The following is a 23,743-nucleotide window of genomic DNA, read 5'->3' as shown; positions in this document are numbered from 1 at the left end:
AGCGGGAGGCTATTATTTATGCTCAGTGAAATAAAATAAGCCAAGCAGAGAAAGAGAAGTGCCAAATGATTTTTCACTCATCTGTGGAGCATAAGAACAAAGGGAAAACTGAAAGAACAAAATAGCAAACTCACAGAACCCAAGAATGGACTAACAGTTGTCAAAGAGAAAAGGACTGGGTGTGGTGGTGGGTGGGAAGTATGGGAGAAGGGAATAAAGGGCGTTGTGATTAGCACAGGTAATGTGGGGGTGGGGAGGGGAAGACCGCATGGCACAGAGAATACAAGTAGTGACTCTGCTCTGTAGCATCTTACTATGCTGATGGAGAGTGACTGTAATGGCGTATGTGGTGGGGACTTGATAATGGGAGGAATCTAGTAACCACAATGCTGCTCATGTAATCGTATATTGATGATACAAAAAAGAAACAATATGAGGTGGAATTTAAGATCGGTGAGAAAACGTTGGTCAAGAATAAAGGCAATAACAAATAACGGGCACTTCCACCTTTATCACAATCAACACACTGTTTTATTAAGAATCTCTTCTTTTTCCTTTTTCTTCTGTGATTATGAAAGACGAATGGAATTGTCACAAACATTCCTTAACCTTCGTGAATGAAAATCGGTGTTAAAGCCATCGGCACTGTAAATCTACTGTTGTAGTTCATGTGCACGAAGTCCTAAATTGTTCATATTTTCTTCCAATATGACGTACCTTTCAGGCAATTGTCCAGCTCTTTGTTTCTTTTGTGAAGTAGAAGAAAGATAACCACTTCTTTCCCCGAACTCAAAAATCCTGCCTTTTAATCTTCAGAAAGTATTCTCAACCCAGATTGTTCATGAAACAAAACCCAATTGATGCGGCACCTCACTTTGTAGAGGAATTGACTTCTTGAAGACTACAAATTACAATTTGGTAAAAATTGCATTTCATACTATGATTCTTTTAAAGTATGTGTTGAAGAGCCATGTTTGAAAAAAAAAAAAATGGCAACAGAAACGCAGTAGAAGTCGTATTAGTATTAAGGATGCTTATGGCAGTTTAAAAACAGTCACACAGTACTAACACTAAACTACAAGTAGTACCGGAAGCTGTTACTCAAATGGGATTTACCCGAAAGTGGGTTATGCCCTGAGTAGTGCCCCGGTTCTTATGTTTAGCTCTTTTATTTGCTATATTCTAAGTTAGTAATACCTTTAAATTCCTAATTCTTGTCTTGTACACCCTAAACAATCACTACCGTCCAGCCACGGCTATTATTCTGTTTCCTTAAAGTCAAGTCACATGCTACACTCTGGCACGGCGACTTCCTTCAAATTCGAGACTTCTTTATCAATCAGTGCGTGTTAGTGGAGAACTACTGGTTTGGAGTGTTAATCCCCAAAGCAATCTATGATCTCTACTACATGTATATTAGTTAATTCAACTCAGCAATGCACAGCATGCTTCTACCTTCTCTTTAGAAATTGAATTACATATAGAGACTGATTGACTTACATACATATCATTTCATTTACTTGATACTAACTTCAACACAGTTGCATTCACTTGTTAGTTAAAACATTCTTAAATAACATTACTGCATCTTGCTTAGGATGATAATGGGCCCTCATTATAGTAGTTTCTTAATAAAAGTTAATGAATTTGTCGACAAATATATCACTCATGTCTTGAGATCAGTTGCGTTTGAGAGAAGAATTTGGCTCTTTGTATTTTATGAATACCTTGGGCAGTCCTCAGGATCTTCCTCAGAGCAGCCTTCATCTCCTTGTTCCTGAGCCTATATATTAGCGGAATGCACAGAGGTGTTTTCACAGAATAAAACAAAGTAACGATTTTTTCCATGTCCACTGGGTGTCCCGATCCGGGACTAACGCACATCACCGTAACAGAGCCAAAGAAACAGGATCACCACAGCCAGATGAGAAGCACAAGTGGAGAAAGCCTTGCGTTTGCCCGCTGCTGAGGGCATCCGTAGCACAGCCAGAGTCACCAGAGCGTAGGAGCAAAGGATAAAGAGAAGGGGGCCGATCATGAAAACAGAATTGAAGGTCGAGTAAATGAACTGTGTGGTGGTGTCATCAGAACACGACAGCACCATCAGTGGGACAGGATCACACACGAAATGGCTGATGGTGTTTGGGCCACGGTAGGGCAGCTGAGAAATGAGGACAACTGGCGGTAGGTAGGAGGGTGAACCCACACGACCATCCAAGGACGACGAGGCCCGTGCACAGCTGTCTGGTCATGATGCGCGGGTAACGCGGAGGGCGGCACACGGCAAGGTGCCTGTCAAAGGCCATGATGCAAAGGAAGAAGCCCTCTTCGCACCCGGAAGAGAAGAAGGAGAACTGCACAAGACAGCTCACAAAGGAGATGGACTTGCTTGTGGACGGGTAGCTGGCCAACATGTTGGGGACGGTGGTGGTGGTGACATAACATAGTTCCAGGAGAGAGAAATTCCCCAAGAGGATGTACATCGATCGGGCTGTGAAGGCGTCGGTCCCACCGCACAGCGCAGGCAACGGCCGCGTTCCCCCATCAGGGTCAGGGTGTAGGCCGCAGAGAAGTGCCCGAAGTAGAGGAGCTGCGCTTCGGGCCTGGAGGGAAAGCCCATGAGGATAAAGTGGCTGACGGCGTGGGTGGTTTCTCTGCCGGACACGTTCATGAGTTCGGAGGGCGCGGCGATGACATCGGCTATTGCACTCTAGTGGGGTTTGCTGGCTCTTCCACCAAATGTCCTTACCTTGTTTTTGCATAAAGAAATACAGAATGAGGTTTCTGTTAAAACAACAAAGCTGATCCTCACAACCTATACCCCAAGAGTATGATTTCATTCTAATTAGATGCAAAAAATAAAATAAAAAACAGGGTTTGTTGTAATCTCTCAATTATAATCTCTCAGTTACGTCAGGAACAGGATTTACACATAAGGAGTGCAGAAGTTGTAACTTTGAATATGTCACTTAACCTCTATTTGTTAACCTCATCTACGTACCATGTACAGAGTATTGTACAAGCAAATCAGTGTATATGAAATCTCTTCTAAAGCATTCTGTAAAACTAATTTATCATAATCAGTAATAGTGATAGTAACGCCAAATGAAGCACTACTCAAGTCTCACATTGGAAAAGGTGGTGTCTCACTGAGGAACAGTGACGGGGCAGGGCAAATATTCCTCTCTCTGTGCTTGTTTATGGTATTGCAAAGCGATGGCTCGAAGGGCCTCTCTCGTTCCGGCACAGATGTGTATGACATGACCACACAAGTTTGGTGTGTAGGAAATGCTTTCCCTCTCTCTCCAGCTGGTGGCTTCAGCTCCAGAGCATGGGGAAGAGCCCTGCACTTTGGCATTCAAATTTCCCTGGTTGAAAATTTTAATGCCCTCTCTTGTGAATGTGAGAACTAGATATGCCGTTTGGGGCACCTGACCTTAGGGAGAGCCACTGCTCTGAGTGGCTGGACTGTTGATGGGATGAGACTTGGCCAATTTTTCCAAAAGTGTGGTGGTAAAGTTCACTTGCATGTTCAGATTTGTGTGTGTGGTGTTCTAAATCGCTTCGATTGCTCCTTTCTGTGTTTGAAGTGTTTTTGTTTTTATACTTGCCTCTGGTACATTTGTGGCCATTCAAGGCATTTTCTGTTGACATGGAATGTCTTGCTTCCCTCCCTCCTGCTCCTGAACTTTCTCCAGTTTGTTGTTACTGAATCAAAGCTTAACTTTTTCTATGTCTTGTCTCCTTAGAAACCTACTCATGGCCGTCACCACATTTGGCATTAAGTGGAAAGACTGCTGTTTATAATCTCATTGCCCATGAGGCTATGTGGACTGCACCTTTTCTGAATGGAGTCTGGTAGTTCAGTCTGTTTCCCATAACAATCACATCATCTCAGGTGGCAATTAGGGCAGGTCCCAGATTTCTCAAATTATATGAGGGGACTTTTTTTGGTTCGTGTTTGCGTTTGCGTGTGTGTGTGTGTGTGTGTCTGTGTGTGTGTGTGTGTGTGTGTGTGTTTTGTTCGGCCTGTAAGACAAAAAATTCCTCTCTTGATTTGTTATGATTGTATAGTGAATACTTTTCAAAAAAGGATTACTTAGTATTTTTATTCTGAATAGTTGTGTAACTTTCTCAGCTGAGATTGTTGTACAGTATGTGGGCAATAATAAATGTCATCTTTTCTGGAGACAGCAAATTGTAGAGTTAGTGAATCTTGGAAATTCATTAGGAATGAAAAACAGAGTGCGTTTCACTTACGAGCATTTAAATTGTACTTCAGCACAAGTAGCACACAGAATACACAGAGGCAAAGAGAAAAAAAAAAAAAAGCATGATATTACTATTAATGTGAGAGGCTGCTGATATGAGTACATTTCAAAAATAACATACTTATAGGATGCCCACAAACTATTCTGCTGTTTCTTTTGTTGATGAAAAAGCTCGTTTAGTTGCCACACAGGTCTTAGTGGTTATCTTCATAACTGAATTTGACTGAGTTTTTAAAACTCACTTCATTTTTGTCTGTCATGCTCTGGCCTGTGTCCTGATATGTTGGTGCCCTACTCCAAGCTATCTTAGTCATTTTCACTGACCTTGGGACCCCATGGTAAATCAGATCAGTATTAATACCCACACATCTGGGTTTTCCGAACAGTATCGCTTGGGTCCACACACTTTAAAAGTCACAATGCAAAGATCCCGCAAATGCAAGAAACAGGAAGCACACAGACGCTGAACGGTTTGTCCTTTAAGGACAGGTCATTTGCCATGAAACCAAGTCATATTAAATTAGTGAAACAGATTGCACTATGTGGGTGGGAGAGATATGATATTAGAGTGGAATCAGAAATTTTGTCATTTTTTTGGTCTATTGAACAAGCAACAAAATTCACCAGGATACTGATAATAAATCTGTCCCCCGTAATTTATCAGTTAAACATTTTCATACACTCTCTCCAGGCCTCTTGTGCATAATACTCATTAATATTTCCAAGATTTGAGGATATAAGAGAAAGACTAATATTTTGAAACCTTGTCTCTGAATTTTATTCTGATACTTACATTTTCAGAACAAGAAGAAAGCATTTGCCAGTAAATCCACTTATGTGGTAAACTAAGCATTTGCAATAGAGCATGCAGAGTTTCAGTTATGTGGATACATGTGGAGAAGAAAGGTCAGAGGGCGGGTGGGGGGTGGGGGTGGGGAGAAAATATTACCCCGGAGCAAAAAGCATGCGAGGGACTTGTGAAAAATTGGGTGATCCGGTAATGCCACCTGCCGTGAGTTGCAAAGAGTGAATTTTGAGAGATGTTTCTTGCTGCCTTCAAAGCTCATATTTGTAGTCAAAATAAAAATCCTAGATGCACATAACTGTTTATATTATTTCCTTGCATCATGGCCTTTTGACATTTGGGACCCTCTCCCCTGATATAACTATTTCTTCAGCAGATGAGATTGTTTTTGAATTTCATTCCTTTGTACTCAAATCCCAATGTCTGCTATTCCCTGAGGAATGGTGCATGCACAGAACTAGGTCCTTATCTTTTCTCATGCCTCCACTAACCAGTCATTGCCGAAGGTTCCTGGGCATTAAAGTAAATGGTAAGAAGCTTGTCGTCATAGCTGCACTAGCAAGACGTATCATTAAAACTCCCTGTCTCTATTTTTGAAGAAAGAGAAAGAGTTCTTTCCTCACCCATATTTTCAGATTTGTCATTTTAGAGACATTTCAGTTGTAATTTTATGATAGCTCTTTAAACATGACATTTAAGTGTTAAGACTGGTACAGGGTTACTCAACAAATGTTTATTGAGGGCTTCACCCGCACTGGGGGTATAGCAGGGTAAACGAAATAGAAACAAATTCCTGCTTGCATAGCACATTTCAACTGAAGACTGTGTGTGGGCAGCAACAGAAAAAAAAGTCAATCAGTGAATAAGTCATTTTAATATTTTTCATTTGAGGAAAACGAAGTGTTGTGAGAGGGGTAGATTGGAAATGAAGAGGAGTTACCATTTTAAATAGGGTTTTAAAGAGAGCCTAACAGGCAGCTTTTTAAAAACATTTTTTTATTAAGGTATGATTGATATACACTCTTATGATGGTTTCACGTGAAAAAACAATGTGGGTACTACATTTTCCCCTATTATCAAGTCCCCACCCATGCCCCAGTGCAGTCACTGTCCATCAGTGCAGCAAGATGCCAAGGATACACTATGTCCTTGTCTGTGCTACACTGTTCTCCCCGTGATCCCTCACACCATGTGTACTAAACGTAATACACTTCCATCCCCTTCTCCCTCCCTCCCCACCTGCCCTCCCACACCCCTCCCCTTTGGTAACCTCTAGTTCATTCTTGGAGTCTCTGAGTCTGCTGCCATTTTGTTCCTTCAGTTTTGCTTCATTGTTATACTCCACAAAAGAGGGAAATCATTTGGCACTTGTCTTTCTCTGCCTGGCTTATTTCACTGAGCATAATGTCCTCCAGCCCCATCCATGTTGTTGCAAATGATAGGATTTGTTTCTTTCTTATGGCTGGATAGTATTGCATTGTGTATGTGTACCACATCTTCCTTATCCGTTCATCTACAGATGGACACTTAGGTTGCTTCCGTATCTTGGCCATTGTAAAAAGTGATGTAATAAACAAAAGGGTGCATATGTCTTTCTGAATCTGAGAAGTTGTATTCTTTGGGTAAATTACAAGGAGTGGGATTCCAGAGTCAAATGGTATTTCTATTTTTAGTGTTTTGAGGAACCTCCGTATTGCTTGCCACAACGTCTTGAACTACGTTACATTCCCACCAGCAGTGTAGGGGGGGAGGGGTTCCCCTTTCTCTGCATCCTCGCCAGCATTTGTTGTTCTCAGTCTTTTCGATGCTGGCCATCCTTACTGGTGTGAGGTGATATCTCATTGTGGTTTTAATTTGCATTTCCCTGATGATTAGTGATGTGGAGCATCTTTTCATGTGCTTGTTGGCCATCGGAATTTCTCTTTGGAGAACTGTCTCTTCATAGCCTCTGCCATTTGTTCTCTGGGTTATTTGCCTTTTTGGGTGTTGAGGCATGTAAGTTCTTTATATGTTTTGGATGTTAACCCCTTGTCAGATATGTCACTTACAAATATATTCTCCCATACTGGTCTATGGGACTGTTCTTGTGCCAGTACCGAATTGTCTTGATTACTGTGGCTTTGTACTAGAGCTTGAAGTGGGGGAGCGTAATCCCCCCTGCTTTATTCTTCCTTCTCACGATTGCTTTGGCTAGTCGGGGTCTTTTGTGGTTCCATATGAATTTTAGGCCTATTTTCTCTAGTTGGTTGAAGGATGCTGTTGGGATTTTGATAGGAATTGCATTGAATCTATAGACTGCTTTAGGCAGGATGGCCATTTTGGCAATATTAATTCTTCCTATCCATGAGCATGGATGTGTCTCCATTTATTGATATCTTCTTTAATTTCTCTCATGAGCGTCTTGTAGTTTTCAGAGGATAGGTCTTTCGGTTCCTTGGTTAGGTTTATTCCTAGGTGTTTTATTCTTTTTGATGCAATTGTGAATGGAATTGGTTTTCCTGATTTCTCTCTCTGCTAGTTCATTGTTAGCGTATAGGAATGCCACAGAAATCTGCGTATTACTTTTGCGTCCTGCAACTTTGCTGAATTCAGATATTAGATCTAGTAGTTTTGGAGTGGATTCCTGAGGGTTTTTTTATTTACAATGTCGTGGCATTTGCAAACAGGGACAGTTAAACTACTTCCTTGCCGATCTGGATGCCTTTTATTTCTTTGTGTTGCCTGATGGCCGTGGCTACGACCTCCAGTACTATGTTAAATAGAAGTGGGGACACTGGGCATCCTTGTCTTGTTCCTGGTCTTAAGGGGAAAGCTTTCAGCTTCTCGCTGTTATGTATAATGTTGGCTGTGGGTTTGTCATATATGGCCTTTATTATGTCGAGGTACTTGCCTTCCATACCCATTTTGTTGAGAGTTTTTTATCGTGAATGGTGTTGGTTTTTGTCCTACTTTTTGTTGATGTGGTTGAGGATGTTGATGGATTTTCCAATGTACCATCCTAGCCTCCCCGGAAGAAATCCTACTTGATCATGATGGATGATCTTTTTGATGTATTTTTGAATTTGGTTTGCTAATATTTTGTTGAGTGATTTTGCGTCTATGTCCATCAGGGATATTGGTCTGTAATTTTCCTTTTTCTGTGGTGTCTTTGCCTGGTTTTGGTATTAGAGTGATGGGGGCTGGCCTCATACAATGATTTTGGAAGTATTCCCACCTCTTCTGTTCTGTGGGAAACTTTAAGGGGGATGAGTATTAGGTCTTCCCTAAATGTTTGATTAAATTCAATGGTGAAGCCATCTGGTCCAGGAGTTTTGTTCTTGGGTAGTTTTTCTGATTACCAGTTCAATTTCGTTGCTGGCAATTGGTCTGTTCAGATTTTCTGTTTCCTCTTTGGTCAGCGTTGGAAGGTTGTGTTTTTCTAGAAAGTTGTCCATTTCTTCTAGGTTATCCAGTTTGTTACCACATAATTTTTCATGGTATTCTCTAATAATTCTCTGCATTTCTCTGGTGTCCATAGGGATTCTTTTCCTTTCTCATTTCTGATTCTGTTTATGTGGACAGACTCTCTTTCCTTCCTTGTTAAGTTTGGCTAGGGGTTTATCTATTTTGTTTATCTTCTCGAAGAACTAGCTCTTGCTTTCATTGATTCTTTCTATTGTTTTAGTCTTCTCAATTTTATTTATTTCTGCTCCAATCTTTATTGTGTCACTCCTTGTACTGACTTTGGGCCTCATTTGTTCTTCTTTTTCTGGTTTCATTAATTGTGAGTTTAGACTGCTCATATGGGATTGTCCTTCTTTCCTGAGGTGGGCCTGTGTTGCAATATACTTTCCTCTCAGCATGCCCTTGGCCGCATCCCACAGAGTTTGTGCTCTTGAATTATTGTCATTTGTCTCCATATATTGCAGGATCTATGTTTTTATTTGGTCATTGATCCATTGGTTATTTAGGAGCATACTGTGAAACCTCCATGTATTTGTGGGATATTTCATTTTCTTTGCAGCATTTATTTCTAGTTTCATACCTTTCTGGTCTGAGAAACTGGTTGGTACAATTTCAATCTTTTTGAATTTGCCAAGGCTGTTGCTGTGGTCTAGTCTATGATCTATTCTTGAAAACGTTCCAGGTGCACTTGAGAAGAATGTGTATTCTGCTGCTTTTGGGTGTTGAGTTCTGTAGATGTATGTTAGGTCCATCTGTTCTAATGTGTTGTTCAATGCCTGTATGTCCTTACTTATTTTCTGTCTTGTTGATCTGTCCCTCAGAGTTACTGGAGTGTTGAAGTCTCCTAGAATGAATGCATTGTATTCTATTTCCCCTTTTAATTCTGTTTGTAATGGGTTCACATTTGTAGGTGCTCCTGTGTTGGGAGCATAGGTATTTATAATGTTTATTTCCTCTTATTGGATTGACCCCTTTATCATTATGTAATGTCCTTCTTTATCGGTTGTGACTTTCTTTGTTTTGAAGTCTATTTTGCCTGATACAAGTACCGCAACTCCTGATTTTTTTTCTCCTTGTTAGTTGCATGAAATATATTTTTCCATCCCTTCACTTTTAGTCTGTGTATGTCTTTGGGTTTCAAGTGAGTCTCTCGCAGGTAGCATATAGATGGGTCTTGTTTTTTTATCCATTCAATGACTCTATGTCTTCCGGTTGGTACATTCAGTCCATTTACATTTAGGGTGATTATCGATAGTTATGCACTTATTGCCATTGCGGACTTTAGATTCTTGGTTACCAAAGGTTCAAGGTTAACTTCCTTACTATCTAAGAGTCTAACGTAACTTAAACTTAATATGCTATCGTAAACACAATCCAAAGGTTCTTTTATTTTTCTCCTTTTTCTTCTTCCTCCATTCCTCATGTATTAGGTGTTATATTCTGTACTCTTTGTCTATTCTTCGGTTGGCTTTGGGGACAGTAAATTTAATTTTGCATTTTCTTAGTAATTAGCTGTTCTACTTTCTTTACTGTGCTTTTCTTACCTCTAGTGACAGCTATTAGACCTTAGGAACACTTCCATCTACAGCAGTCCCTCCAAAATACAATGTAGAGATGGTTTGTGGAAGGTAAATTCTCTCAGCTTTTGCTTATCTGGAAGTTGTTTAATCCCTCCTTCAAATTTAAATGGTAATCTTGCTGGATAAGGTATTCTTGGTTTTAGGCCATTGTGCTTTATTGCATTAAATACATCATGCCACTCCCTTCTGGCCTGTAATGTTTCTGCTGAGAAGAAGTTAGCCTGATGGCATGTCTTTTGTATGTGATCTTATTTCTCTCTGTGGCTGTTTTCAATAGTCTGTCCTTATCCTTGATCTTTGCCATTTTAATTACTCAGGGATGAATTTAGGATGGAGGTTCAATCATTAAGAAATTCCATGTCTGAAACGAAACATACAAAGGAGGGATTTAAAGGCAGATTAGATGTAGTAGAAGAGTTGGTGAAGAGAATAGAAACTAGAGACGAGGAATACAAAGAAACAGGCACAGAGAGAAAAAAGGATCTCTAGGAATGAAAGAATAGTGAGTGAACTGTGTGATGAATCCAAACGGAACCGTATTCATATTTGAAGACTACCAGAAGAAGAAGACAGAGAAAAAGGGATAGAAAGTGTCATGAGGAGGTAATTGCTGAAAACTTCCCCAGTCTGGGGAAGGAGATAATAGTCTCTCAGGCCATGGAGATTCACAGATCTCCCAACACAAGGGACCGAAGGAAGACAACACCAAGACATATAGTACTTAAAATGGCAAAGATCGAGGGCGAGGATAGAGTTTTGAAAGCAGCTAGAGAGGAAAAAGATCACATACAAAGGAAAACCCATCAGGCTATCATCAGACTTCTCAATAGAAACCTTACAGGCCAGCAGGGAGTGACTTGATGTATGTAACGCAATGAAGCAGAAGGGCCTTGAACCAAGAATAGCCTACCCGGAAAGGTTATCATTTAAATTTGAAGGTGGGATTAAAACAATTTTCAGAGAAGCAGAAACTGAGAGAATTTATGTCCCGAAAACCACCTTTACAGTTCATTTTGGATGGCCTGCCGTAGATAGAAGTATTCCTAGGGCTAAATAGCTGTCACCAGTGGAAATAAAAGCACAGCAAAGTAGAACAACAACTAAGCAGATGGGAAATGAAATCAGCTACCCCCAAATTGAATCAAGGGGTAGGGAATGAGTACAGAATATGCTAGCTAATATTTGAAGAATGGAGGAGGAAGAAAAACGAGGAAAAAGAAAAGAACCTTTAGTTTCTGTTTGTAATAGAGCACTAAGCAAGTTAAATTAGACTGTTAGATAGTAAAGAAATAACCCTTGAACCTTTGGTAGCTACAAACCTAAAGCCTGCAATGGCAATAAATACATTCCTATCGATAATCACCCTAAATGTAAATGCACTGAATGCACTATCAAAAGACATAGAGTCACTGAATGGATCAAATAACAAGGCCCATCTATATGCTGCGTACAAGAGACTCACTTCACACCCAAAGACATACACAGACTGATACTGAAGGGATGGAAAAAAGAGATTTCATGCAATTCGTGGGGAGAGAAAAGCAGGAGTTGCAGAACTTGTATCAGACAAAATAGACTTCAAAACAAGGAAAATAACCGGAGATGAAGAAGGACATTATATAACGATAAAGCAGTCAGTCCAACAAGAGGATATAACCGTTATAAATATCTATGCACCCAACACAGGATCACCAACGTATGTGTAACAAATACTTAACAGAATCAAAGGGGGAAATACAATGCAATGCATTCATTTTAGGAGACGTCAACACACCACTCACTCCAAAGGACAGGTCAGCCAGACAGAAAATAAGTAAGGAGACAGAGGCACTGAATAACACATTCGAACAGATGGATCTAGCAGTCATCTACAGGACTCCACACCCAAAAGCAGCAGAATACACATTCTTCTCAAGTTCACATGGAACATTTTCATGTATAGATCATACACTAGGCCATAAAAAGAGACTCAGTAAATTCAAAAAGATTGAAATTGTACCAACCACCTTCTCAGAAGACGAGAGTATGAACCTAGAAATAAATTATGCAAAGAACATGAAAAGAGCCTTAGAAACACATGGAGGCTTAACAGCACGCACCTTAATAACCAATGGATCGATGACCAAATAAAAACAGAGGTCAAGCAATGTATGGAGACAAGTGACAACGATAATTCAACCCTGCAAAATCTGTGGGACGCAGCGAAGAGAGTGCTAAGAGGGAAGCATATTGCAATACAGGCCTATCTCAGAAAAGAAGAACAAGCCCAAATGAACAATCTAAACTCACAATTAATGAAACTAGGAAAAGAGGAACAAATGAGGCCCAAAGTCAGTAGAAGGATGGGCATGATAAGGGTTAGAGCGGAAATAAATAAAATCGAGAAGAATCAAACAATAGGAAGAATGAATGAAAGCAGGAGCTGGTTCTATGAGAAAATAAGCAAAATAGATAAACCCCAAGCCAGACTTATCAAGAGAAAAAGAGAGTCGACACACATACACAGAATCAGAAATGAGAGAAGGAAAGTCACTACGGACACCACAGAAATACAAGTATTATGAGAGAATACTATGAAAAATTAATTATATTCTAGCAAACTGGAAAACCTAGAGGAAATGGGCAACTTTCTAGAAAAATACGACTTCCTAGACTGACCTAGTAAGAAACAGAAAATCTAAACAGACCAATTACCAGTAATGAAGTTGAATCGGTAATCAGAAAACTACCCAAGAACCAAATCCCTGGACCAGAAGGTTTCACTGCTGAATTTTATCAAACATTTAGTGAAGACCTAATACCCATCCTCCTTAAAGTCTTTCTAAAAGTAGAAGAGGTGGAAATACTCCCAAACTCATTCTATGTGGCCAACATCACTCTAATATCCAAACCATGCAAACACACGGAAAAAATAAATAAAAGAAAATTATCGACCAATATTCATGATGAACATAGATGCAAAAATATTCAAGAAAATATTAGCAAACCGAATTCAAAGATCGATCAGAAGTATCATCCACCACGATCAAGTGGGATTCCTCCCAGGCATGCAAGGATGGTGCTACATTTGAAAATTCATCAACATCGACTACCACATCAATGAAAAGAAGGGCAAAAACCACACGGTCATCTCCATAGATGCTGAAAGAGCATTCGACAAAATTCGACATCCGTTCATGAGGAAAACTCTCAGCAAAATGGGTATAGAGGGCAAGTCCCTCAACATAATAAAGGCCATATATGACAAACCCACAGCCAACATTATGCATAAAAGCGAGAAGCTGAAAGCTTTCCCCTTAAGACCAGGAACAAGAAAAGGATGCCCACTCTCCCCACTTTTATACGACCTAGTTCTTGAGGTCCTAGCCACGGCAATCAGACGACACAAAGGAACAAAAGGCATTCATATTGGTAAGGAAGAAGTTAAACTGTCCCTGTTTGCAGATGACATGATACTGTATATAAAAAAACCCTAAAGAATCCACTCCAAAACTACTAGATCTAGTATGTGAACTCAGCAAAGCTGTGGGATACAACATTAATACACAGAAATCTGTTGCATTCGTGTACACTAATGATGAATGAGCAGAAAGAGAAATCAGGAAAACAATTCCATTTACAATTGCATCAAAAAGAATAAAATACCTAGGAGTAAACCTAACGAAGGAAGTGAAAGACCTATACCTGGAAACCTAACGAAGGAAGTGAAAGACCTATACCTGGAAACCTAACGAAGGAAGTGAAAGACCTATACCTGGAAATCTACAAGACACTCTTAAGGGAAATTAAAGAGGACACTAACAAATGGAAATTCATTCCATGCTCTTGGCTAGGAAGAATTAATATTGTCAAAATGGCCATCCTGCCTAAAGAAATCTACAGATTCAATGCAGTATCCCTACCAAAGTACCAACAGCATTCTTCAACAAACTGGAACAAATATGTCTAAAATTCACGTGGAACCACCAAAGACCCCCGAATAGCCAAAGCAATCCTGAGAAGGAAGAATAAAGCAGGGGGATCTCACTTCCCAACTTCAAGCTCTACTACAAAGCCACCGTAATCAAGACACTTTGGTACTGGCACAGACCAGTGGAACACAATAGAGAGTCCAGATGTTCACCCAAACATATATGGTTAATTATTATATGATAAAGGAGCCATGCATATACAATGGGGAATTGACAGCCTCTCCAACAGCTGGTGTGGGGCAAAACTGTACAGCTACATGTAAGAGAATGAAACTGGATTACTGTCTAACCTCATACAGGAAAGTAAACTCAAAATGGATCAAGGACCTGAATGTAAGTCATGAAACCATAAAGCTCTTAGAAGAAAACATAGGCAAAAATCTCTTGAATATAAACATGAGCAACTTTTTCCTGGACGCGTGTCCTCGGGCAAGGGAAGCAAACTAAAAAAGGAACAAAGGCGACTACATCATGCTAAAATCTCCTTTACAGCAGGGGACGCCATCAGCGGAACAAAAAGGTGTCCATCAGCATGGGAGAATATATTTGTAAATGACATATCCAACAAGGGGTTAACATCCAAAATACATCAACAACTCACATGCCTCAACACCCGAAAAGCAAATAACCCTATTAAAAAATGGGTGGAGGATCCGAACAGGCACTTCTCCAAAGAAGGAATTCAGATGGCCAACAGGCACATGAAAAGATGCTCCACATCACTGATCATCAGGGAATGCAAATTAAAACCACAGTGAGATACCACCTCACACCAGTTAGTACGGCCAACATGGAAAAGAATGGGAACAACAAGTGTTGGTTAGGATGCAGAGAAAGGGGAACCCTCCTACACTGCTGGTGGGAATGTAAAGTAGTTCAACCATTGCGGAAAGCGGTGTGGAGATTCCTCAAAAGACCAGAAATAAAAAAAAAAAAAATACCATTTGACCCAGGAATTCCACTCCTAGGAATTTACCCTAAGAACGCAGGAGCCCAGTTTCAAAAAGACATATGCACCCCTATGTTTATCGCAGCACTATTTACAGTAGCCAAGAAATGGAAGCCACCTAAGTGTCCATCAGTAGGTGTATGGATAAAGAAGAAGTGGTCTATATACACAATGGAATAATCTTCAGCCGTAAGAAGAGAACGAATCCTACACATTTGCAACAACATGAATGGAGCGGGAGGCTATTATTTATGCTCAGTGAAATAAAATAAGCCAAGCAGAGAAAGAGAAGTGCCAAATGATTTTTCACTCATCTGTGGAGCATAAGAACAAAGGGAAAACTGAAAGAACAAAATAGCAAACTCACAGAACCCAAGAATGGACTAACAGTTGTCAAAGAGAAAAGGACTGGGTGTGGTGGTGGGTGGGAAGTATGGGAGAAGGGAATAAAGGGCGTTGTGATTAGCACAGGTAATGTGGGGGTGGGGAGGGGAAGACCGCATGGCACAGAGAATACAAGTAGTGACTCTGCTCTGTAGCATCTTACTATGCTGATGGAGAGTGACTGTAATGGCGTATGTGGTGGGGACTTGATAATGGGAGGAATCTAGTAACCACAATGCTGCTCATGTAATCGTATATTGATGATACAAAAAAGAAACAATATGAGGTGGAATTTAAGATCGGTGAGAAAACGTTGGTCAAGAATAAAGGCAATAACAAATAACGGGCACTTCCACCTTTATCACAATCAACACACTGTTTTATTAAGAATCTCTTCTTTTTCCTTTTTCTTCTGTGATTATGAAAGACGAATGGAATTGTCACAAACATTCCTTAACCTTCGTGAATGAAAATCGGTGTTAAAGCCATCGGCACTGTAAATCTACTGTTGTAGTTCATGTGCACGAAGTCCTAAATTGTTCATATTTTCTTCCAATATGACGTACCTTTCAGGCAATTGTCCAGCTCTTTGTTTCTTTTGTGAAGTAGAAGAAAGATAACCACTTCTTTCCCCGAACTCAAAAATCCTGCCTTTTAATCTTCAGAAAGTATTCTCAACCCAGATTGTTCATGAAACAAAACCCAATTGATGCGGCACCTCACTTTGTAGAGGAATTGACTTCTTGAAGACTACAAATTACAATTTGGTAAAAATTGCATTTCATACTATGATTCTTTTAAAGTATGTGTTGAAGAGCCATGTTTGAAAAAAAAAAAATGGCAACAGAAACGCAGTAGAAGTCGTATTAGTATTAAGGATGCTTATGGCAGTTTAAAAACAGTCACACAGTACTAACACTAAACTACAAGTAGTACCGGAAGCTGTTACTCAAATGGGATTTACCCGAAAGTGGGTTATGCCCTGAGTAGTGCCCCGGTTCTTATGTTTAGCTCTTTTATTTGCTATATTCTAAGTTAGTAATACCTTTAAATTCCTAATTCTTGTCTTGTACACCCTAAACAATCACTACCGTCCAGCCACGGCTATTATTCTGTTTCCTTAAAGTCAAGTCACATGCTACACTCTGGCACGGCGACTTCCTTCAAATTCGAGACTTCTTTATCAATCAGTGCGTGTTAGTGGAGAACTACTGGTTTGGAGTGTTAATCCCCAAAGCAATCTATGATCTCTACTACATGTATATTAGTTAATTCAACTCAGCAATGCACAGCATGCTTCTACCTTCTCTTTAGAAATTGAATTACATATAGAGACTGATTGACTTACATACATATCATTTCATTTACTTGATACTAACTTCAACACAGTTGCATTCACTTGTTAGTTAAAACATTCTTAAATAACATTACTGCATCTTGCTTAGGATGATAATGGGCCCTCATTATAGTAGTTTCTTAATAAAAGTTAATGAATTTGTCGACAAATATATCACTCATGTCTTGAGATCAGTTGCGTTTGAGAGAAGAATTTGGCTCTTTGTATTTTATGAATACCTTGGGCAGTCCTCAGGATCTTCCTCAGAGCAGCCTTCATCTCCTTGTTCCTGAGCCTATATATTAGCGGAATGCACAGAGGTGTTTTCACAGAATAAAACAAAGTAACGATTTTTTCCATGTCCACTGGGTGTCCCGATCCGGGACTAACGCACATCACCGTAACAGAGCCAAAGAAACAGGATCACCACAGCCAGATGAGAAGCACAAGTGGAGAAAGCCTTGCGTTTGCCCGCTGCTGAGGGCATCCGTAGCACAGCCAGAGTCACCAGAGCGTAGGAGCAAAGGATAAAGAGAAGGGGGCCGATCATGAAAACAGAATTGAAGGTCGAGTAAATGAACTGTGTGGTGGTGTCATCAGAACACGACAGCACCATCAGTGGGACAGGATCACACACGAAATGGCTGATGGTGTTTGGGCCACGGTAGGGCAGCTGAGAAATGAGGACAACTGGCGGTAGGTAGGAGGGTGAACCCACACGACCATCCAAGGACGACGAGGCCCGTGCACAGCTGTCTGGTCATGATGCGCGGGTAACGCGGAGGGCGGCACACGGCAAGGTGCCTGTCAAAGGCCATGATGCAAAGGAAGAAGCCCTCTTCGCACCCGGAAGAGAAGAAGGAGAACTGCACAAGACAGCTCACAAAGGAGATGGACTTGCTTGTGGACGGGTAGCTGGCCAACATGTTGGGGACGGTGGTGGTGGTGACATAACATAGTTCCAGGAGAGAGAAATTCCCCAAGAGGATGTACATCGATCGGGCTGTGAAGGCGTCGGTCCCACCGCACAGCGCAGGCAACGGCCGCGTTCCCCCATCAGGGTCAGGGTGTAGGCCGCAGAGAAGTGCCCGAAGTAGAGGAGCTGCGCTTCGGGCCTGGAGGGAAAGCCCATGAGGATAAAGTGGCTGACGGCGTGGGTGGTTTCTCTGCCGGACACGTTCATGAGTTCGGAGGGCGCGGCGATGACATCGGCTATTGCACTCTAGTGGGGTTTGCTGGCTCTTCCACCAAATGTCCTTACCTTGTTTTTGCATAAAGAAATACAGAATGAGGTTTCTGTTAAAACAACAAAGCTGATCCTCACAACCTATACCCCAAGAGTATGATTTCATTCTAATTAGATGCAAAAAATAAAATAAAAAACAGGGTTTGTTGTAATCTCTCAATTATAATCTCTCAGTTACGTCAGGAACAGGATTTACACATAAGGAGTGCAGAAGTTGTAACTTTGAATATGTCACTTAACCTCTATTTGTTAACCTCATCTACGTACCATGTACAGAGTATTGTACAAGCAAATCAGTGTATATGAAATCTCTTCTAAAGCATTCTGTAAAACTAATTTATCATAATCAGTAATAGTGATAGTAACGCCAAATGAAGCACTACTCAAGTCTCACATTGGAAAAGGTGGTGTCTCACTGAGGAACAGTGACGGGGCAGGGCAAATATTCCTCTCTCTGTGCTTGTTTATGGTATTGCAAAGCGATGGCTCGAAGGGCCTCTCTCGTTCCGGCACAGATGTGTATGACATGACCACACAAGTTTGGTGTGTAGGAAATGCTTTCCCTCTCTCTCCAGCTGGTGGCTTCAGCTCCAGAGCATGGGGAAGAGCCCTGCACTTTGGCATTCAAATTTCCCTGGTTGAAAATTTTAATGCCCTCTCTTGTGAATGTGAGAACTAGATATGCCGTTTGGGGCACCTGACCTTAGGGAGAGCCACTGCTCTGAGTGGCTGGACTGTTGATGGGATGAGACTTGGCCAATTTTTCCAAAAGTGTGGTGGTAAAGTTCACTTGCATGTTCAGATTTGTGTGTGTGGTGTTCTAAATCGCTTCGATTGCTCCTTTCTGTGTTTGAAGTGTTTTTGTTTTTATACTTGCCTCTGGTACATTTGTGGCCATTCAAGGCATTTTCTGTTGACATGGAATGTCTTGCTTCCCTCCCTCCTGCTCCTGAACTTTCTCCAGTTTGTTGTTACTGAATCAAAGCTTAACTTTTTCTATGTCTTGTCTCCTTAGAAACCTACTCATGGCCGTCACCACATTTGGCATTAAGTGGAAAGACTGCTGTTTATAATCTCATTGCCCATGAGGCTATGTGGACTGCACCTTTTCTGAATGGAGTCTGGTAGTTCAGTCTGTTTCCCATAACAATCACATCATCTCAGGTGGCAATTAGGGCAGGTCCCAGATTTCTCAAATTATATGAGGGGACTTTTTTTGGTTCGTGTTTGCGTTTGCGTGTGTGTGTGTGTGTGTGTCTGTGTGTGTGTGTGTGTGTGTGTGTGTTTTGTTCGGCCTGTAAGACAAAAAATTCCTCTCTTGATTTGTTATGATTGTATAGTGAATACTTTTCAAAAAAGGATTACTTAGTATTTTTATTCTGAATAGTTGTGTAACTTTCTCAGCTGAGATTGTTGTACAGTATGTGGGCAATAATAAATGTCATCTTTTCTGGAGACAGCAAATTGTAGAGTTAGTGAATCTTGGAAATTCATTAGGAATGAAAAACAGAGTGCGTTTCACTTACGAGCATTTAAATTGTACTTCAGCACAAGTAGCACACAGAATACACAGAGGCAAAGAGAAAAAAAAAAAAAAGCATGATATTACTATTAATGTGAGAGGCTGCTGATATGAGTACATTTCAAAAATAACATACTTATAGGATGCCCACAAACTATTCTGCTGTTTCTTTTGTTGATGAAAAAGCTCGTTTAGTTGCCACACAGGTCTTAGTGGTTATCTTCATAACTGAATTTGACTGAGTTTTTAAAACTCACTTCATTTTTGTCTGTCATGCTCTGGCCTGTGTCCTGATATGTTGGTGCCCTACTCCAAGCTATCTTAGTCATTTTCACTGACCTTGGGACCCCATGGTAAATCAGATCAGTATTAATACCCACACATCTGGGTTTTCCGAACAGTATCGCTTGGGTCCACACACTTTAAAAGTCACAATGCAAAGATCCCGCAAATGCAAGAAACAGGAAGCACACAGACGCTGAACGGTTTGTCCTTTAAGGACAGGTCATTTGCCATGAAACCAAGTCATATTAAATTAGTGAAACAGATTGCACTATGTGGGTGGGAGAGATATGATATTAGAGTGGAATCAGAAATTTTGTCATTTTTTTGGTCTATTGAACAAGCAACAAAATTCACCAGGATACTGATAATAAATCTGTCCCCCGTAATTTATCAGTTAAACATTTTCATACACTCTCTCCAGGCCTCTTGTGCATAATACTCATTAATATTTCCAAGATTTGAGGATATAAGAGAAAGACTAATATTTTGAAACCTTGTCTCTGAATTTTATTCTGATACTTACATTTTCAGAACAAGAAGAAAGCATTTGCCAGTAAATCCACTTATGTGGTAAACTAAGCATTTGCAATAGAGCATGCAGAGTTTCAGTTATGTGGATACATGTGGAGAAGAAAGGTCAGAGGGCGGGTGGGGGGTGGGGGTGGGGAGAAAATATTACCCCGGAGCAAAAAGCATGCGAGGGACTTGTGAAAAATTGGGTGATCCGGTAATGCCACCTGCCGTGAGTTGCAAAGAGTGAATTTTGAGAGATGTTTCTTGCTGCCTTCAAAGCTCATATTTGTAGTCAAAATAAAAATCCTAGATGCACATAACTGTTTATATTATTTCCTTGCATCATGGCCTTTTGACATTTGGGACCCTCTCCCCTGATATAACTATTTCTTCAGCAGATGAGATTGTTTTTGAATTTCATTCCTTTGTACTCAAATCCCAATGTCTGCTATTCCCTGAGGAATGGTGCATGCACAGAACTAGGTCCTTATCTTTTCTCATGCCTCCACTAACCAGTCATTGCCGAAGGTTCCTGGGCATTAAAGTAAATGGTAAGAAGCTTGTCGTCATAGCTGCACTAGCAAGACGTATCATTAAAACTCCTTGTCTCTATTTTTGAAGAAAGAGAAAGAGTTCTTTCCTCACCCATATTTTCAGATTTGTCATTTTAGAGACATTTCAGTTGTAATTTTATGATAGCTCTTTAAACATGACATTTAAGTGTTAAGACTGGTACAGGGTTACTCAACAAATGTTTATTGAGGGCTTCACCTGCACTGGGGGTATAGCAGGGTAAACGAAATAGAAACAAATTCCTGCTTGCATAGCACATTTCAACTGAAGACTGTGTGTGGGCAGCAACAGAAAAAAAAGTCAATCAGTGAATAAGTCATTTTAATATTTTTCATTTGAGGAAAACGAAGTGTTGTGAGAGGGGTAGATTGGAAATGAAGAGGAGTTACCATTTTAAATAGGGTTTTAAAGAGAGCCTAACAGGCAGCTTTTTAAAAACATTTTTTTATTAAGGTATGATTGATATACACTCTTATGATGGTTTCACGTGAAAAAACAATGTGGGTACTACATTTTCCCCTATTATCAAGTCCCCACCCATGCCCCAGTGCAGTCACTGTCCATCAGTGCAGCAAGATGCCAAGGATACACTATGTCCTTGTCTGTGCTACACTGTTCTCCCCGTGATCCCTCACACCATGTGTACTAAACGTAATACACTTCCATCCCCTTCTCCCTCCCTCCCCACCTGCCCTCCCACACCCCTCCCCTTTGGTAACCTCTAGTTCATTCTTGGAGTCTCTGAGTCTGCTGCCATTTTGTTCCTTCAGTTTTGCTTCATTGTTATACTCCACAAAAGAGGGAAATCATTTGGCACTTGTCTTTCTCTGCCTGGCTTATTTCACTGAGCATAATGTCCTCCAGCCCCATCCATGTTGTTGCAAATGATAGGATTTGTTTCTTTCTTATGGCTGGATAGTATTGCATTGTGTATGTGTACCACATCTTCCTTATCCGTTCATCTACAGATGGACACTTAGGTTGCTTCCGTATCTTGGCCATTGTAAAAAGTGATGTAATAAACAAAAGGGTGCATATGTCTTTCTGAATCTGAGAAGTTGTATTCTTTGGGTAAATTACAAGGAGTGGGATTCCAGAGTCAAATGGTATTTCTATTTTTAGTGTTTTGAGGAACCTCCGTATTGCTTGCCACAACGTCTTGAACTACGTTACATTCCCACCAGCAGTGTAGGGGGGGAGGGGTTCCCCTTTCTCTGCATCCTCGCCAGCATTTGTTGTTCTCAGTCTTTTCGATGCTGGCCATCCTTACTGGTGTGAGGTGATATCTCATTGTGGTTTTAATTTGCATTTCCCTGATGATTAGTGATGTGGAGCATCTTTTCATGTGCTTGTTGGCCATCGGAATTTCTCTTTGGAGAACTGTCTCTTCATAGCCTCTGCCATTTGTTCTCTGGGTTATTTGCCTTTTTGGGTGTTGAGGCATGTAAGTTCTTTATATGTTTTGGATGTTAACCCCTTGTCAGATATGTCACTTACAAATATATTCTCCCATACTGGTCTATGGGACTGTTCTTGTGCCAGTACCGAATTGTCTTGATTACTGTGGCTTTGTACTAGAGCTTGAAGTGGGGGAGCGTAATCCCCCCTGCTTTATTCTTCCTTCTCACGATTGCTTTGGCTAGTCGGGGTCTTTTGTGGTTCCATATGAATTTTAGGCCTATTTTCTCTAGTTGGTTGAAGGATGCTGTTGGGATTTTGATAGGAATTGCATTGAATCTATAGACTGCTTTAGGCAGGATGGCCATTTTGGCAATATTAATTCTTCCTATCCATGAGCATGGATGTGTCTCCATTTATTGATATCTTCTTTAATTTCTCTCATGAGCGTCTTGTAGTTTTCAGAGGATAGGTCTTTCGGTTCCTTGGTTAGGTTTATTCCTAGGTGTTTTATTCTTTTTGATGCAATTGTGAATGGAATTGGTTTTCCTGATTTCTCTCTCTGCTAGTTCATTGTTAGCGTATAGGAATGCCACAGAAATCTGCGTATTACTTTTGCGTCCTGCAACTTTGCTGAATTCAGATATTAGATCTAGTAGTTTTGGAGTGGATTCCTGAGGGTTTTTTTATTTACAATGTCGTGGCATTTGCAAACAGGGACAGTTAAACTACTTCCTTGCCGATCTGGATGCCTTTTATTTCTTTGTGTTGCCTGATGGCCGTGGCTACGACCTCCAGTACTATGTTAAATAGAAGTGGGGACACTGGGCATCCTTGTCTTGTTCCTGGTCTTAAGGGGAAAGCTTTCAGCTTCTCGCTGTTATGTATAATGTTGGCTGTGGGTTTGTCATATATGGCCTTTATTATGTCGAGGTACTTGCCTTCCATACCCATTTTGTTGAGAGTTTTTTATCGTGAATGGTGTTGGTTTTTGTCCTACTTTTTGTTGATGTGGTTGAGGATGTTGATGGATTTTCCAATGTACCATCCTAGCCTCCCCGGAAGAAATCCTACTTGATCATGATGGATGATCTTTTTGATGTATTTTTGAATTTGGTTTGCTAATATTTTGTTGAGTGATTTTGCGTCTATGTCCATCAGGGATATTGGTCTGTAATTTTCCTTTTTCTGTGGTGTCTTTGCCTGGTTTTGGTATTAGAGTGATGGGGGCTGGCCTCATACAATGATTTTGGAAGTATTCCCACCTCTTCTGTTCTGTGGGAAACTTTAAGGGGGATGAGTATTAGGTCTTCCCTAAATGTTTGATTAAATTCAATGGTGAAGCCATCTGGTCCAGGAGTTTTGTTCTTGGGTAGTTTTTCTGATTACCAGTTCAATTTCGTTGCTGGCAATTGGTCTGTTCAGATTTTCTGTTTCCTCTTTGGTCAGCGTTGGAAGGTTGTGTT

General features: G+C 40.6%; 1 pseudogene; it reads right to left on the bottom strand.

Moving 5' to 3' along the window:
- Positions 1–16,992: 16,992 nt before the first annotated feature.
- On the bottom strand, positions 16,993–17,875 carry LOC130682236 (olfactory receptor 11G2-like; annotated as a pseudogene).
- Positions 17,876–23,743: the final 5,868 nt, after the last annotated feature.

Source organism: Manis pentadactyla (genome assembly GCF_030020395.1).
Source record: "Manis pentadactyla isolate mManPen7 chromosome 11 unlocalized genomic scaffold, mManPen7.hap1 SUPER_11_unloc_1, whole genome shotgun sequence".
NCBI classification, from domain to species: domain Eukaryota; kingdom Metazoa; phylum Chordata; class Mammalia; order Pholidota; family Manidae; genus Manis; species Manis pentadactyla.
This window is presented reverse-complemented; position numbering and strand designations above follow the sequence as displayed.